This window comes from Dipodomys ordii, unplaced genomic scaffold (assembly GCF_000151885.1).
Source record: "Dipodomys ordii isolate 6190 unplaced genomic scaffold, Dord_2.0 Scaffold41, whole genome shotgun sequence".
In the NCBI taxonomy this organism is placed as follows: Eukaryota; Metazoa; Chordata; class Mammalia; order Rodentia; family Heteromyidae; genus Dipodomys; species Dipodomys ordii.
The window spans coordinates 14,332,683-14,346,909 of record NW_012267257.1 but is presented as its reverse complement, the minus strand read 5'-3'; the positions used below and the strand labels follow the sequence as shown (position 1 = coordinate 14,346,909).

Here is a 14,227-nt window from a genome sequence, read left to right as displayed (position 1 = left end):
CCGCCAAAACAAGGTAGTGCATTGCCCCAGGGGGAAGGGGAATTTACACTGGAGCCACTAGGAGTGAACAGGACATCTTCCGGCTACAGAAACTTGCAAAGACAGACACTCAAAACAGAAAAAGAAACACAAAAGGAGACGAAACGGGTCACCAGGCAATCTGGAGGGGCAGGGAGCTGGGAGAGAGGATGGGGTGGGTGGTAGACCTGGCAGGACAGGAGCAGGCAGGCGGGGTCTGCCATAGACAGGGAGAAGATGGAGCGAAGGTAACAGAGCAGAACACTTTGATGTCCTTCTAGAGCCCTGGGTACAAAACCCAAACCATCCTACAACCCAATCCCCCCTACCCTTAAGCAGCCCCCAAGGGAATAAAGGGGGCAGGGGAACGTGAGACTTGTCCCTGGCGAATCCCCAGATGGATGAGCAGCCCCCGGCCCCAGCCCCTGGGTCTCTCCCTATTCCTCAGAGCAGGTTGGTTGCGGGATTCTCCCCGCTTCCACAGTATACCTTTTTTTCTTTTTCTTAGTATTTTTTGGGGGCCGGGTGCTGGTGGCTCATGCCTTTAATCCTAGCTGCTCAGGAGGCTGAGATCTGAGGATCATGGTTCAAAGCCAGCCCGGGCAGGAAAGTACATAAGACTCTTTATCTCCAATAAACCACTAGAAAAGCGGAGGTGGCGCTGTGGATCAAGTGGTAGAGGGCTAGCCTTGAGCTGAAGAGCTGAGGGACAGCACCCAGGCCCAGAGTTCAAGTCCCACGACCGACAGAAAAATAAGTAAATAAAATTTTCCATCAAAGTCATCTTTCTTTCTTCTTTTTTATTCCTTTTTGGTCTCCTTCTTTCTTCTCCTCTCCCCCCCATACACTCTTTTTGTTTTTTTAGGGTGGGGGGAAGTCGGTCGTGGGGCTTGAACTCCGGGCCTGGGTGCTGTCCCTCAGCTCTTCAACTCAAGGCTAGCACTCTACCACCTGAGCCACAGCGCCACTTCCGGTTTTCTGGTTGTTTACTGGAAATAAGAGTCTCATGGACTTTCCTGCCCGGGCTGGCTTTGAACCGATTCTCAGATCTCAGCCTCCTGAGTAGCTAGGATGACAGGCATGAGCCACCGGCACCTGGCTTTATTTTTTTCTTAGTAAGGGCAATGCCATGATGTCGCTCTAGCCCAGCCCCTGTAGACTCCACCCCGGGACCTGCTGTTAAAACCACTGGAGAATCGAGATGGGGAACTGTGGTAGTTTGTGGTCCTGGCAGGGCAGTGGGCATGTGGGAAACCCAGGTCTGTGTACTGATGCCCTGTCTGTTGGTCTGTTTGGGAATCACCTGTGTTAGCCAGATGAGTCCCTTCCCATAGCTTAGTCCACTCCTTCCCCTCTCACAGCTTGGCATGCCCCCTTCCTAGGCAACACCAGGCCCATGTAGTAAAGGCAGTAAATAATCAACTTCCAGCCCCTTTACCTTGGGAATGGCCCTTCTCTGGGGCAGCTACCACCATAGAAGACAACATGAGCCCCTTAGAGTGACCTTCAGGTCTGGAAAGTGGCAAGACCCTTATCTACTATTTGGACAGCAGCCATAAATCCTAGTCCACCATGATGAAGCCCCTGGCCCACATGTCCACACCAGGGCTTCCACCACCTCGCCCCTTCTAGCCCCTCCTAAACCTCCTAGGTTATATAGGTCACCCCAGACAATAGCGGGTGCTTCTTCTCATTCCTCCCTTGTGAGAAGGAGTCTTGCCCACCCGCCTCTAAACCTTTCTTTGTTGTATGTACCTAGATGTCTGTGTGGTTCTCTGGCAAAGTCTAATTCATCTTAATTTGCTAACAATCTTGCTTTGTCTTCCTCTAGAAAGGACCTCATCGAAGGCCAGGGAAGTCCTCCCTGACTCTTTTTCTGAGAACTCTACAGGCGCAAATCCTTTGCGATGGCCATAAACTTGTCACAAAGTATGGTCACCTTGTTGACTGAACCACAGCCATGAAAGTGAGCTTCTGGCAGTTCTGCAGTTGCACCATGGCCCACGTTGCCAACATAGACGGGGCAGGCATCAGCCTCCATCCGCTCTTCAATAGACATGATTGCTGGGCCAGCATTGCCTGGAGGGGGCTCCAGGTCATCTGCTTCTCTACCTCGTTCTGTAGCTCCTTTAGCTTCTCAGCTGCTTCCTCCATCTCCCAGACTCAAGCTTTGATCGCTTCCAGCTCTCTCTCTCTCTCTCTCTCTCTTTCAACCCGAGGCACCCATAACACTCCATCAAACAGAGGGAGGCAGGCTCTTCTTTTGCATGTCTTGTTAGACAGTTCTACATATTTTTTTCTTTGCTACAATTTTCATTTTTATATATCTTCTTTTGGGAAATGTTCATTCAACATGTTTGCTCACTTATTAATTGAGTAGGTTGCATATTTTTAATACGGCTTGTACATTCTGGATATCAATCCTTTATCATAGGTGGGAAAGATTAGCTCTCATTCTGTGGATTGATTCTTGTAATTATTTCTTTTGCTGTATGGAAGCCTTTTCATTTGATGTAGTCTAGTCCAAGTTGTTTATTCTTGCTCTTATTTTCTGGGCAATTGAGGTCCTAGTCAGAAAATATTTACCTTTTGACTAGTTTTTGTAGTACCATGTGTTAAAAAGCCTGTCTTTTTCTCCAGCATATGTTTCTGACTCCATCAAAAATTAGATGGCTCTAGCTGTGTAGTTTTATTTCTGGCTTGTCTTTGTGCCTGTTTTTAAGCTTCTTTTTTTGGTTACTATGGTGCTGTAGTATAATTTGAAGTCTAGTATTGTGATACTTCCTGTGTTGCTCTTTTTGCCTAGGACTGGGCTTTTCATTAAAGACCCATCCTTCCCACTTGGGACTAGGATAATACTTTTTCTTTCCTTGAAATCATAATGTATACAGCTCTCATTCTCTAAAACTCAGCAGTTATTACTTGTGAACTGGCACTGAGTTTAGAGGACTGTGTCTGATATCACTTCCTGCAGGGGAAGGAGCTGCAGGTTACAGGGATAGGCAGGAACTCATCCCAACAAAGGCACCCCCTTAAGTGGATGAAATGGAAAAGGAACCAGCCAGCAGGGTGGAAATCCAGCTTTCCCAGGGAAGCTATCTGAGCTGCAGTACATAGCCACAAGATCCTGAGGCCAAAGTTCAGGATCATTGGTGACTTCACTAGCTCTGGAACATATAGAGTAGTGGAAGAATAAATACCTTTCTTGCTTTATATATGTCATAATAATAATAATAACAATAACAATGAGAGAGCACTATTATTATTGAAGGCCTTTATATGTATCGTCCTTTTTAATCCTCCAAATAACTCTATGATGAGAAATGCTGTGACTTGCCCCATTTCACAGATGAAGAAACAGAGTCACAGATCGTTTAAGGCACTGGCCTCAGGTTACACAGAAAAAGATGGAGCTAGAATTTAAATGTTGGCAGTAGGACTCTAGAGATACTGAAATATGGCACCTGATATTTAGTGTAAGCCTCTCTTGTCAGGAAGACACATGAAGGAAGTTTGAAGCTGACTGTTTGAGCAAGACTAGTAGCTAAAGTGCATCCAGAGTCAATGAGTCACACCCTAGGAGCAATGAAAGTATGAGAAGGAGAGACTGAAGAGTAGGAGGGTGTATCCAGGAGCCAGGGTGTGAAAGTGTTGGCACTCATTGTACAAACCTTCATTTACCTTGAGCTTTCCTTTTGGAGGGCAGCAAATATGGTTGTAGATATCATGTGTGATTTCTTTTTTTTGTCGGTCATGAGGCCTGAACTTTGGGCCTGGGCGCTGTCCCTCAGCTCTTCAGCTCAAGGCTAGCACTCTACCACTTCAGCCACAGGGTCACTTCTTTCTTTTTTCTGCTTATGTGGTGTTGTGGAATCGAACCCAGGGCCTCATGCACGCAAGGCAAGCGCTCTACCACTGAGCCACCTTCTCAGGCCCTCGTGTGTGATTTTTTTATACAGCTTGATAATGGTATTCATGTGCTCCTTCAAAATAGAACTTGCCAAGCAATTCTGCTACTTAAAAAAAACAATTCTATTTTATTGAGAACATTTAACATGAAATATATTATTTTAACTACAACATTTTGTGTGTATGGGTGTTGCTACTGGGGCTTGAACTCAGGACCTTGTATTCTTGCTTGGCTTTTTTTTTTTTTTTTACTCAAGGCTGGCACTCTACCACTCAAAGCCACACGTCTGCTTCCAGACTTTTGAGAATTTGTCTGTCCAAGCTGCCTTGGAAGTGTGATCCTCAGATCTCAGCCTTCAGCTAGGATGAAAACTTCAACCTCTCAGCTAGGATTAAGGAAGGGGTGAGCCACTGGTGCCTGGCTTAAAAAAATTTATTTGAGAAGGGGTCTTATTATATTGCTTAGGCTGGCCTCCTAACTCTTGGCTTAAGTGATCTCTCCTACCTCAGCCTCCCAAGTAACTGGGATTGTAAGTGCCTACGACCACACCAAGCTTGATAGATTTTTAGGCATACAGTACAGTTAACTGTAAAGACATGGCACAGCAGCTCTTCATCTTAACTGAAACTTCATACCTATTGATAAAGAACCCTTCCTTTTCCCCCTTTCCACTTCCTGTCAATCAATATTCTACTATTTGATTCTACAGATTTGACTAGGATTACAGGTGGGGGCCACCAACACCTGGCACACATAGACTTTTCCTTGTCAAAGTTCTCTAAAAGCACAATGTAACAACTATGTTTGTAATAATTATATTAAGCATTATAAATAGTCCAGAGATGATTTCAAGTATGCAGAAGGATATGTGTATTTGCAAATTACTAGATTGTTTTATAAAGAGACTTAAATGTTCATGAATTTTTATACATGTGAGGTTCCAGCTGAGAAAATTCTGTATCTTAAGTCTGCAACCTGAGAACTCAGGAAAGCTAATGTGTAGACCCAGACCATGCCCTAGAGGCCTGAGAATCAGAAGAGCTCTTAGTTTATGTTCTAGATGTAAAAGTAGAGGCTTGAGATCCAAGAAGATCCAATGATTTGATTTGAGTCTGAAGACTGAGAAAAGACCAATATCTCATTCAAGTACTCAGGCAGGAAGAATTTCCCCTTATTAGCCAGGGGTCAGCCTGTTCATTCAGTTCATTCAGCTTAGTTCTTTAATCTGTTGGATGAGGCCCATTAACATTAGGGGTGAGAGTAATCTGCTTTTCAAGTTCTACCAATTTTCAAAAGTAAATTTCATTCGAAAAGATTCTCAGCCAAGCACCAGTGGCTCATGCCTGTAATCCTAGCTACTCAGGAGGCTGAGATCTGAGGATCACGGTTCAAAGCCAGCCAGGGCAGGAAAGTCTGTGAAACTCTTATCTTCAATAAACTACTAGAAAACCGGAAGTGGCACTGTAGGTCAAGTGGCAGAGCACTCGCCTTGAGCTGAAGAGCTGAGGGACAGCGCTCAGGTCCAGAGTTCGAGCCCTATGACCGACCAAAAAAAAAAAAAAAAAAGAAGATTCTCATAGATACACCCAGAATCATGTTTGATCCAATATCTGGGTACCACATGGCCCAGTCAAGTTGGCACATAAAATTGACCATCACATTTCCTTCATTTAAAAATGATTGAACTGCTGGGCACTGGTGGCTCACAGCTGTAATCCTAGCTACTCAGGAGGCTGGAGATCTGAGGATGGCGGTTCAAAGCCAACTCCGGGCAGGAAAGTCCATGAGATTCTTTATCACCAATAAACCACTAGAAAACCGGAGGTGGCACTGTGGCTCAAGCGGTAGAGCGCTAGCCTTGAGCTGAAGAGCTCAGGGACAGCACCCAGGCCCAAAGTTCAAGCCCAACAACAACAACAACAACAAGTTTGAACTGTTTCCTCCAAGTCCCAAATTGTTAGCTGAGATTACTCATTTTTGTTTTTGTTTTTGGTCGGTCATGGGGTTTGAACTCTGGGCCTGGGTACTATCCCTCAGCTCTTTAGCTCAAGGTGAGTGCTCTACCACTTGAGCCACAGCACCACCTCCAGTTTTCTGGGTTAATTGGAGATAAGAGCCTCAGGGACTTTCCTGCCCAGGATGGCTTTCAACCATGATTCTCACATCTCAGCCTCCTGAGTAGCTAGGATTATAGGTGTGAGCCACCTGTGCCCAGCTTCTGAGATTACTCTTGAAGAGAGTTTTCTAGAGGAGAAGGAGCTGTGTTTTCTGTTTTGATTTGTCCTACTAAAAAAGAAATTTTAAAGCATGAAACTTTGAGGAAATCATGCCTTGTTCTATTTGTGCTTTTCGCTATTTTCCAGATTTTTCTGTAGAAAAATACTGATCTAATTCCAACTCCAAGTTTTTAGAAAATACAGAAGACTGAGTGTGTTTAAGCTACCAGATGATGTAGTAAGCAAAATCCACAAGTGTTAGGAAGTGTGATGCTGTGAAATATGTATTTGTTCTTCAGCACTATTTCCTGGCTCCTCACTCCTTCCCTGAAGCAAGCCAGAAGAACAAGAATTTCTTTTCTCCAAAGCGGGTCTAGAAACTCTAATCTTCCTCCTCTTTCCCATCTTGTAACTGCCCACACAGATTCTCTGACATAAGCCAGGTGCTGGTGGCTCACGCCTGTAACCCTAGCTACTCAGGAGGCTGAGATCTATCTGAGGATTGCGGTTCCAAGACAGCCCAGGCAGGAAAGTCTGTGAGGTGCTGTGGCTCAAGTAGTAGAGCACTGGCCTTGAGCTGAAGAGCCGAGGGACAGTGCCCAGGCCCAGAGTTCAGGCCCCATGACTGACACAAAGAAAAAAAAAGATTCTCTGACATATTCTTGTCCAATATTAGATCATGAGACCCTCCTCATTCCAGGAGAATGGAATACCCATACCCTGGGCTGAGGAGTCTTGCTGAGAATCCAGCAAGAAAGCTAAAACTGACAGTCCTTGCTGGGTTTTCCCACTCTGTCTATTAGCATTACATATGCAGAGAAGTCTCCACAGAATTCCAGGCCAGGCAGAGAGCTTCCAGACACCTGGGGATTCCTGGAGAGACAGAGTGCCAGAGAGGACACAGAAGCTCTCTGTAATCTTCTCTTGTCCCTTCCCTCACTCACACAAACCCTATGCACCTCTGTATCTATGTCCTTTGTAATATATATATTATGTATATACATATATTTTAAACATAGATGTAGGCATAAGCAACTGCCTTCTTGAGTTCTGTGAGCTGCTCAAGCAAATCAACCCAAGGACAGAGTGGTGGGACCGCAATATATAACCGGTCGGTTAAAGTGCAGGTAAAAACAACATGGAACTTGTGATTGGCATCCAACACAGAGGGGGGACACTCTGGGAACTGAGCCTCTGAGCTTTGGGACCTGTGGCTACCCACTTCCAATAAACAGTGTGAGAACTGCACTGAATTAGAGGAAGCTCAGCGGTTGCAGCACAGCTTGCCTGCAGATGGATGGCGAGAAAGCCCCATACCTTCTGAGGTCACAGAAGCCTTCTGGATTCAATGATGTGCTGGAGAGCAGTGAAAAATAGACACTGTGGTGTTTTTTCTTCTGACAAACCATAAAGGATAATAACCTTGTTTCCCCAATAGGTAAATACAAAAGAGTTGGAGGGAGAGCCTATGATTAAAAGGGATCTTGCTGAGCATGGTTGTGCATGTCTATGATTCCAGTTCCCAGAAAGATCATGAGTTCAAAGCCAGTCTGGGCTACATAGGCTAGATAGCAAGACCTTCTGTGTGTGTAGGGAGTGGTGGTGGTGGGTTTAAGTAACAAAGTAATTGAAAGTATGTGGGCAGTGAATCCTATAAATAACTGCATCTGGTGGTAAATGCCTGTAATTCTATTTGGGAGGTAGAAAGATTTTGAGTCAAGGTCAGCCTGGACAAAGGTAGCTGAAAGACCTTGTCTCAAAGACAAAGTAAAAAAGTTGGTGTTTTTGTTTGTTTTTTAAAGGGCTAAAGGTATGGCTTGAGGGGTAGAATGCTTGCCTAGTGTGTCTGAGGTCTTGGTTTCAATACTCAGTGCTACAAGGGGAGAGGGGGAGGGGGAGAAAGACAGGGAATGGGGGGAGTAGCGGGGGTGGGGGGTGGGGGAGAACGAGGGGAGAGAGGGAGGGAGGGAGGAGGAGGAGCAGGGAGTGTGGGAGGAGAAGGAGGAAGAACCTCTAAGATAGATCTCATACCAACCGTAAAAAGTGAGAATCCTAACAGAGGAAAACTGTTTAACCTCTGAACTCTTCTTACTTTAAGGAAGAGAGAACCCAAAATTCCTTAATGCACTTTGTTGGGAGCAAATATCTGCTGTCCCCTTGTGTCTTTTCTATTCCACTTTTATTTTTAAAATTCTATTTTATATCATTTTTGCTGTTATGATTTCCTCCTGTGTGTTGAGATTTAAAACACTTATTGAGGTCCTGATTGTACTTTGAAAAACACATACAAATCAAAATAAGCAGGTTGATTTTATTAATGTAAAAAAATCACAAACCTCATTTGAAAAAGAAAGAGAAAATTTTCTCACATAGCTGAGGCAACTGGAAATTTGTCTTGTCAGTACAAGACAAATTGACACTATTAGATTTATTGCATAATAATGAACACTTTTTTTGGTCAGTCGTGGGGCTTGAACTTTGGGTCTGGGCTCTGTCCCTCAGCTCTTCAGCTCAAGGCAAGTGCTCTGTCACTTGAGCCACAGCACCGCTTCCGGTTTTCTGGTGGTTAAGTGGAGATAAGAGTCCCACAGACTTTCCTGCTTGGGCTGGTTTTGAACCGTGATCCTCAGATCTCAGCCTCCTGAGTAGCTAGGATTACAGGTGAGAGCCACCGGCACCTGGCCTAACGTTTTTTCTTTTATGATGGAGCTGGGGATGGAACCCAGGGCTGTGAGCATGCTAGTCAAGTGCAATTCTACTGACTTACAACTCCTGTGTGGCATGTTTTAAAAATAAAAGGCAGTGCTAGGGTTTCTCAGGACTTTGTACTTGCTAGGCAAGCTCTCTGCCATATCCCCATCTCTTTTTTGATTTATTTATTTATTGTTGGTCGTGGGGCCTGAACTCTGGGCCTGGGTGCTGTCCCTCAGCTCTCCAGCTCAAGGCAAGTGCTCTGTCACTTGAGCCACAGCACCGCTTCCAGCTTTTTCTATTTATGTGGTGCTGAGGAATTGAACCCAGGGCCTCTTGCATGTGAGGCAAGCGCTCTACCACTGAGCCACTTTCCCAGCCCCTCTTTTTTGATTTATTTACTTTATTTTGGGGGGAGGTTTCTTTTTTCTTTCTTTTTTTATTGTGGAAATACTGTACAGAGGGGTTACCATTACATGGGCAAGATAATGAGTACATTTCCTATCAAGCATTGTAGCCTCCTCCTTTGTTTCCTTTTCCCATCCCTTCCCATCCTCCCCCCGCCCCCCCACCCAATCTTCCTCCGCCCCCCCCACCAAAGTTGTAAAGTTCGTTTTCGACATAACGACTTGTACATCTCATTGTTGCAATGGGTCCACCTGTATCCCTATTTAAACGATTTGTTTTTTCCTTTCCCCTCCACAAATTATACCAACATCAAATACAGTGGAAGCAGGGGTTATACTGTGGGGGAGGGACATACAAAGCAACAAAGAAATAATCTTATAGCTGGGTGCCGGTGGCTCATGCCTATAATCCTAGCTACTTAGGAGGCTGAGATCTGAGGATTGCAGTTCAAAGCCAGCCCGGGCAGGAAAGTCTGTAAGACTGTTATCTCCAGTAAACCACTAGAAAACCGGATGTGGCGCTGTGGCTCATGGGGTAGAGCGCTAGCCTTGAGCTGAAGAGCTGAGGGACAGCGCCCAGGCCCAGAGTTCAAGCCCCATGACTGACAAAAAAAAAAGGAAAGAAAGAATCTTATAAATGTGTTAGAAACAATCGCATGAAAGAAAAAAAAACATTTGAATACATATCTTAGGTTTCATTTCCCTAACATCAACTTATCTGACCTTTTCTGCTTGACTCAGACATATACTAGTTATTGCAAATAAGGGAAACCATGGGACCTATGTTTCTTTGGGCCTGGCTTACTTCACTTAATATAATTTTTTCCAAGTCTTTCCATTTCCTAACAAATGGGGCAATGCCATTCTTTCTGATGGAGGCATAGAATTCCATTGTGTATATACACCACATTTTCTTGATCCATTCATCTACTGAGGGGCATCTGGGTTGGTTCCATATCTTAGCTATGGTAAATAATGCTGTAATAAACTTTTGGTTTATTTTTAAAGATTTTTTTGCCTGGGGCCATCTTGGGCTGTGTGTGATTTTTCTCTCCTATTCCTTTCCTTCTGAATGTGGTTATCTGCATGTGCTATATATACTGCTCATTTGTTGAGATGGAATTTCAATAGCTTTTTGTCCAGACTTTCCTAGAACTGCAATTCCCTTGATCTTTTCATCCTAAGTATCTGGGATTATAGGTATGATACATTGTACATAAAAATATATTTTTAAGAAAAGCATACTCAAATGTATGAAATGTACCACCATATTTGAGGTTTGCTTTAATATAATTTGGGAGAAGAGGAGGGAGTTACAGGTGTGGATGGGCCAGGTTGTTAAGGATTGATGTTTTTTGGGGGGGGTTACATGATTGCATATACATGTGAAGTGTATTGTACCATTTGCTTTACTTTTGTGATCATGTCTACCCTAGCAATGTGAAATACTTGTTTAAAAAACTTAAAGGTTGGGGGCTGGGAAGGTGGCTCAGTGGTAGAGCACTTGCCTTGCAAGCCTGAGGCCCTGGGTTTGATTCCTCAGCACCACATAAGCAAAAAGAAAAAAGCCGGAAATGGCGCTGTGGCTCGAGTGGTAGAGCGCTAGCCTTGAGCTGAAGAGCTGAGGGACAGCGCTCAGGCCCAGAGTTCAGGCCCACAATTGGACCCCTCAAAAAAACAAAACAAAAAACTTAAAGGTTCACTTAAAAACAAGGTGAAAATGTCAAATCCTAACAGAAGTAGGGGAGAAAGCAGTCAAGAATTCAATGTATAGTTTACAAAATTAAGAAGAGTAAGGGGAGGGGTAGGTAGGGAAGGGATGGATGAGAGTTGATAGGGGTGACATTGATCAAGATGCATTGTATTCAAAAACTGTTTTGTTGAAGGGCAACTGCTTTGTACAACTACTTAAAGATAATATTATTGATGTTATTATGATTCTTTGCTGGGCCTGGGCATGGGCCTGGGCCCTGAGCTTCTTTTTGCTCTTTTTTTCTTGAGTAGTTTATTGGAGATAAAAGTCTCACTGAATTTCGGCCCGAGCTGGCTTTGAACCATGATCCAACAAAGATCATTTTTAAAACTTCAGGAAAAAAAAACCCAAAAGAAGTACCTATCCCCATTTTCCTTCTCCCATGCAACATAATTACTGTCTTGGACACAGAACTTGTGAGAAAAATCATGCACATTGTCAGCTTCCTTTGGCTCTCTGGCTGCAACTCAGTCTTGGGTTCAGAGCCAGAGACTTCCTGCTGCAGAGACGGGGCCCTGAGCAGGGCTGCTGTAAACCTGGAGGTGGCATTAGAGCAACAGAGAATTCCAGTCACAGCTGGCAGTGGCTAGGGCACATCTGGTTAGGAGTGAGCTACAGACTAAACATGAGATGGCCCCCAAAGAGGGCTGGAGCAGGCGGTCTGTACTGCAATGGCTCTGCACAGAGCACATCATAATTCAGCACCAACAACATCAACATAGCATCCATATATTTCACTTAGAGGTGCTCAGGCCAGCGGTGGTGGTTCTGCTCAGGCTGTTGGTCTGCTTTAAGTCTGCCCCACACATGACTCATCTCCAAGGAGACGGCAGAAATTGAAGAAGCCAGACCAAACCAAACAAGCATGGTAAAAACAAAACAAAACAAGCGCCCTCTGCCCAGATAACATCCACTACTTATTCCACTAACAAATTACATCGTACCCATGGGCCACAAGAAGGTACTGTGCCTATTCCAGACCCTGAAGAGCCACATGGCGGAGGCTGTGGATGTTGTAATTCTGTTGAAGGAAGGCACTGAAGAACTGGGAGCAGTAATCCAATCTCTCACAGACCCATGGGGTGACTGTTTGCAGGCTCTGAGTGAGTTACCATGGAGACATCTTGAATGGGAAGAGAGAAACTCAAAAAGGTAAGGGTGTAAAAGCCTGAAGGTTGCTCTTTGTTTCTGTCACTTTGATACTTACTCTGTGATACATACAATTCTCACCCTCCAGGCTAAAATTTGAACCTCCTTGATTTTCACCTCCAGGCTAAATTGAATCCAGGGAAGAGGAAACAACTGGACCAGATACCTGCAAGTCTGGTGGGGAATAAAAAGGTCAAGACCTTGAGTTTGCTGAGAGTGGGTTTGCAGGTTTAATCCGCAGGCCACTTGTGGCTAGGTGGAATGGCAGCAATCAGCCTGGCGAGTGTGTGTGTGTCAAGTCACAGGTGATGTTGGTTCTTGGCTATGGTTTGGATATGGTTTAAGCGCATCCCCCAGAGGGCGTTCGTTTATTCGAAGCTTGGTCCTGGGGAAGCCTAGGAGGAAGTACTGGAGCATGGCTATGGGAAGAAGCTGATGTAATTTTTGTGGGACCCTAGCTAGTTCTCAAGGGAGGATTGTTATAAAGAGCAAGCCTGGCCTCTCCCCAGCCTCTCTTATGTTCTGTCTTGCCATGAAGATGTTAGACACTGGAGCTTCATGATGGAGACAATAGAAATGAAACTTAGCAAAGGTATTCGAACACAGGCAAAGCTTAAATTGGGGTAACAGGGTGAGAAAAGAGGTTTTTAGGGAGGGAAAAGGGGAATGCACACATACTGAAAGAGAAAAAGATAGATCAGGTTCCTTCAACCTCCAAGCAAACAAAAATAATAAGAGAGGAAAGAATTTTTATTTCCAGTCCCCGGGTTTGAATTTGGAGCCTTGTGCTTGCTTGCTCATGGCTGGTGCTCTTGCATGGGGCTTCTTGAATCACACTCCCAGCCTGGCTTATCTTATTTTGCTGGTTATTTTAGAAATGGAGTCTCACCGTCTCACCGTCTTTCCTGCCTGGGCTGGTTTCCAACCTTGATCTTCTGGATCTCAGTCTCTTGAGTAGCTAGGATTACAGGCAGGAGCGACTGGCTGCCAGCAAGAACAGAACCTTTATAGGGTTGCTGAGGGTGGATAATTTTCTAGTCAGGAGCATGATGTTTTCTGAAAGCACTTTATTCCTTGTATAATGAATATCAGCTGTCAGTTTGTCCTTGGAGAGACATTAGGACTCTCTCCTGGTCCTTGGGGTACACCTGGTCCATCTAGTCGCTATTGTAAAAGTGGAGGGTAGGGGAAAAGCCACAGACCATGCATTGTTGAGAGTGTGAGGGGAGGGAAGGAAGATTTTCTCCCCTCCCCACGTTTTTGTTGGTCATGGGTTTTGAACTCTGGGCCTGGGCCTAGCTCTTCAGATCAAGGCTAGTGCTCTACCACTTGAGTCACAGCACCACTTCCGGTTTTCTGGTGGTTAATTGGAAATAGTAGTCTCATGGACTTTCCTTCGAGAACTGGCTACGAACTACAATCCTCAGATCTCAGCCTCCTGAGTAGCTAGGATTACAGGCGTGAGGGTGGCCCCTGAATCTATCAATGGTATCTGTCTCTTTTCCAGGTCCTCCCATCATGAGCAGACCACTCTGACAAGAAGCCTTTCTGTTTGGACATTCAGCCTGCAAAATGGAGTTAAATAAACCCTTTTCCTTACTAATATTACCCAGCTTCAGATTTTTTTTTTTTTTGTCCAGTCGTGGGGCCTGAACTCTGGGCCTGGGCGCTGTCCCTCAGCTCTTCAGCTCAAGGCTAGCATGCTACCACTTGAGCCACAGCACCACTTCCGGCTTTTTTCTTTTTGCTTATGTGGTGCTGAGGAATCGAACCCAGGGCTTCATGCATGCAAGGCAAGCGCTCTACCACTGAGCCACCTTCCCAGCCCCAGATGTTTTTATAACAAAAAAAATCATAACAAAAACAAAAAAACCTGACAAATACACTCTTCTCTGTTCTTCATTTAATAAGCTAGGTTCTGTGGTGACTTCTTTTTCATGCCTAAGGTTTTAAGCAAAATGTAGTTTATCCAACATTAAAGGGAAACCTCATATCTTCATGTCATGGCAACTTGCTGCTTCATCTGCCAAAACAGTGCTTCTTATAACCACTTAAAAGTCAGCATTGTTCCAAAATATGTAAC

At 44.7% G+C, this 14,227-nt stretch overlaps 1 pseudogene; it reads right to left on the bottom strand.

Annotated features, from left to right (window-relative positions):
- Positions 1-1,130: 1,130 nt before the first annotated feature.
- LOC105987319 overlaps positions 1,131-14,227 on the bottom strand; it is a 73,807-nt pseudogene continuing 60,710 nt past the window's right edge.